The 4,458-nt window shown below is 43.7% G+C and overlaps 1 pseudogene; it reads right to left on the reverse strand.

Moving 5' to 3' along the window:
- Positions 1-1,699: 1,699 nt before the first annotated feature.
- On the reverse strand, positions 1,700-1,867 carry LOC125298674 (annotated as a pseudogene).
- Positions 1,868-4,458: the final 2,591 nt, after the last annotated feature.

Raw genomic sequence — 4,458 nt, forward strand, 5'->3', positions numbered from 1 at the left:
AATTTACCTCACGGGATTAAAAGAGTATTTATACTTATACTTATAGACAAAAGTGACTGAAAGGCAGAATCCAATCAGCCTTTCTAAGGAATTCTCATATATCTGAAGTACAGGTATTGCAACCTTCCATGGTGAAGTATGAAATACCTCAAATAAGATTACATTTTAAATCTACATGCAAATCAAGCCGCCACATTCAGACACATACTGTAGTATCCATCTTTCCATCAGCAGTGAACAACTCCCACATTTGGACGTTTGTGTTTCGTTATTTTTTTTCATCCTTTTCCCTGAATGTGACCTATTATTTAAATGCTTTGTAAATGTCAGGCATTTTCAACATATGAGAAGAGAGGCACTCGATAGCAAAATGTCACTCACACACACATACATACACACACGCACACACACACTCAGACACACACACACAGAGATCAGCCATGCAGCGTCCCCCATAGTCCAGTATGTGGCAGTGTGACCCTGACAGTCTTTGGTCACTAGTACATCTCCATGTCACCATTTGTATGACACATGCCACATTGTGTGGCATATTTTATGTATAAGTATACTCTTTTGATCCCGTGAGGGAAATTTGGTCTCTGCATTTATCCCAATCCGTGAATTAGTGAAACACACTCAGCACACAGTGAACACACAGTGAGGTGAAGCACACACTAATCCCGGCGCAGTGAGCTGTCTGCTACAATGGCGGTTGCCTTGCTCAAGGGCACTTCAGCCGTGGCCCACTGGTCAGGGCTCGAACCAGCAACCCTCCGGTTACAAGTCCAGAGTGCTAACCAGTAGGCTACGGCTGCCCCTCATTTTTATTAGAAACTGAGGTGAAGTGATATCAACCTATAATAGAAATGTAATGTGTACACATGACATGTCTGCATTCATTCATTTTAAGTGGCTTAGTGGACAGTTCTATCCAATGTGTCTTAGAGTAGTAGTAAAGCGGGCAATATGGCTGTGTGTTTGCCTCTTACAAAGCACATCATTGACGCACGTTGTGGGGACCTAACTCGATAAGTTGACCCATAGACTTTGTTTGGTTGCGGTTTGGATGTATGCTACTGTATGTTGTGATGCACGTTTGGATGTTTTGTTCCCAATAGCTGTCCATGCTGCCTGAAGGAGGTGGTCTGCTCGTCTGTGCGCGTTTGCGCGCATCAAAGACATGTGTCATTGACGTGCGGTCACAATTGTTGCGAGGTACACCACAGCCCCCGCATGCCTCGTCGATGACGCAGTTATCGCCACGCGGCACGGGACAAAGACACAGGACTATATTCAGGCACTTTGTATTCATTCGTCCATATCTATGTTATGTGCATCCTGACGTAGCCAGACTCAAATTCTTATCAGTAAGGCACCATTTTGATTAGGATTATGTTATGAACAAAATCAACTGAAGTGCGCTCAGGTGACTTCTACGACTGATGGATAGATAGATCAGTGTTTCCCACAGAATTTAATTCTATCTGTGGTGGTAGGTTTGCAGAATTAACCTGAATGCAACAGTTTTTAACAAATTAGTGCAGTGTGGTTATGATTCTAACCAGATTTAAGGACAATTTAGTACAACCAGGAAAATCATTGTGTGGTGGTCAATGTTGATATTGTGGTGGGCCGCCACAAATAAGTCAATGTATGGGAAACACTGTAGATACTTTATTGATCCCCAAGGAGAAATTCAAGATACAGTACCGGGTCGATGCGTGCAGCGGATGGAGCAAGCCCCTCTTCCGTCTCCCTGTTCCAAAAATCAGATTAATATAAGGTCCTCGGGTAGAGGACGTATCAGATATTAAACTGATAAGAACAAATACTACACTTGATCTTAGCAAAAAGGCAGAGAAGTGACTGCTGCACTGTTGCTCATGTCCATCAACATATAAAGCCCACTCAAATGATTTGATTGGCCCAAACACATCTCATTCGAGTATAGTGACATCTCAAGGGAGAGACTCCAGACCAAATGTTTTGCCTGAGACCTGAGCGAACCTGAGGACGCTGTATGCGAAACGCGTTGTTCACTCTGAATAAAATCGAGTAAGTAACAGTGTGCGGTAGAGCGATCTTATTTTTGCCAAATGTTTTGCCCTCAAATTTTTGGGGTGGATTAGCCTACATTGGGGCTGGCTTCCAGACCTGTGCTAGCTGGCTTCCAGACCTGTGCTAGCTATGTAATGGTATGTGTTCACAGTGATACATACAGTATGCTGTACCTCGGTAAAGGTCAAGCAAGGATTGCGTTCTCTATGTGAATAGGGTATGTTTACATTGAGTAGCTAATAAAGGCGATTTTTAAATTGCTGTTAGTGAAATGGCTGCTAGAGTAGTAATCAAAGCCAAATACTCACTGTCAGTTAAGCACAACCATCAGCTGCCCCTTGGCCTCTGTCTCATAGACTAATCCTAAACCTAATTTTGGTCTATGTGTAATCCTCACTGGGGGCTGAAGATGGGGAAATCACAGTGTAGTGCCACTAATGAAACAAAGTCATCCATGTGTGATAAGAAATCATGAGGATCAAAATAATAACAGAAAATAATAATAATATTTTATTATTAAAAGACAAAACAGACCATTTGACAGACTGCATGGACGACATTACAACATGAACAACATTACATTACCTGCATTACAATAATACTTTAACAGCATTAACACAAGCGGTCAGGGCCCCAGAAAAACACATCACTGTCACGATGGAAAATGTGCAGATGGGTTGTATTCACAGCGATATGTGAAGTCCTATGCCTGTAGTCTGTCTTTGGTCACATGTGTCAGACGCTGGCTGACATCTCAATGGCTTGCGTTTGTTTGTGTGTGTGTGTGTGTGTGTGTGTGTGTTTTTTAAAGTATATATTTTTTGGTCTTTTAATGCCTTTAATGACAGGACAGTCAAGAATGACAGGAAGTGAGTGTCAGGACCACGGGGCGGGAATCGAACCTGGGTCGCCGGCGTACGGTGCAGGTGCCCCAGCCAGTGTGTGTGTGCGTGTGCGTGTGCGTGTGCGTGTGCATGTGCGTGCACGCGTGTGTGTACAGTATGTGATTGTGTGTGTGTGTGTGTGTGTGTGTGTGTGTGTGTACAGTGTGTGTGTGTGTGTGTGTGTGTGTGTGTGTGTGTGTGTGTGTGTGTGTGTGTGTGTGTGTGATTGCTGTCTGTGGGATGAGGGTCAGCAGGGTCAGAGAGTGTCATGTTATGCAGGCAAATAAATGGGGCTCACAGACACTGATACCTAACTAGCCTCTGAGACTTGTTTGTAGACCCGGCCTTGTGACCTCGTGTGCGTGTGTGTGTGTGTGTGTGTGTGTGTGTGTGTGTGTGCGTGTGCGTACCTGTTTGTGTGTGTGTGCGTGTGTGTGTTTGTGTCTATCATTGCATGAGTGTGTCTCTGCCTCTATATGTATACGTGCATGTGTCTGTCTATGTGTTACAGTATCTGTGTGTGTCTGTGTCTGTGCACTCACACACGCATATGTTTGTGTACGTGTTACTGTGCATGTGTGTGTGCATGCATGGGGACATTTGTGTTCCTGTATATTTTGTGGGGTGACTGTGTGTCCTTTGTGGGGCTGTGTGTGTGTGTGTGTGAATGTATCTGTGTGTCCTACTGACATACCAGAGCCATGCATACCAGTGCGATTGCATGCACATGCTCCCATAACTCTACATTAAATAGATGTGAATGAGTGTCACACTAACTATGATATGGCCTCAATCTCTCTCTCTCTCTCTCTCTCTCTCTCTCTCTCTCTCTCTCTCTCTCAAAGGGCTTTGAGTGTACAGGATCCTGGGCTTTGCCATGCTGGGGGCCAAGTGTGTCAATGGTAAACATACACTAAAATCAACCTCTGCACTTTTTTACGCAGAGAAAGGTATTTATGAAAAGATGCTTGCTGAAATTGGAAATTGGAATTCCACAGGTCCTGCAAGCCCTGAACCTTCTGATGATTCATCATTGTAGTGAATTGCCTCTCCAGGAGTTATATGCAAGTGAAGCCAGCGCTATAAAACGCTATGACCTTGTGTGTGTGTGTGTGTGTGTGTGTGTGTGTGTGTGTGTGTGATCATGTTTTGGTGTAGGATTTGAAGGGGGATATATATCTGTATCACAATGACCATGTGGCAAAGTAATGCACAAGGACGGAGAATGATTTTACAGAAAAGGGTTAATATAAACCTTTTAATGTCTTCACATGCTGGTAGCTGGTAACTCATATATGTGTAAGATGTGGTCGTTTGTTTTCCTTTTAATCTGTCCTGTTCATCCTTCTTGCTCTACAATACATAACAGTAATGAACATGCCCCCCTTGGTCCTACCATTACCCTAGTCATTAATTTAGGGAGTCATCGGAGCAATGGTTGTAATAGTCTGTGTGTGTGTGTGTGTGTGCGCTGAACCAACACAATTTCTCTGTGTCGGAGTGTAGGTGATATTCC

The sequence above is a fragment of the Alosa alosa genome, chromosome 7, assembly GCF_017589495.1.
Source record: "Alosa alosa isolate M-15738 ecotype Scorff River chromosome 7, AALO_Geno_1.1, whole genome shotgun sequence".
Lineage (NCBI taxonomy): Eukaryota > Metazoa > Chordata > Actinopteri > Clupeiformes > Clupeidae > Alosa > Alosa alosa.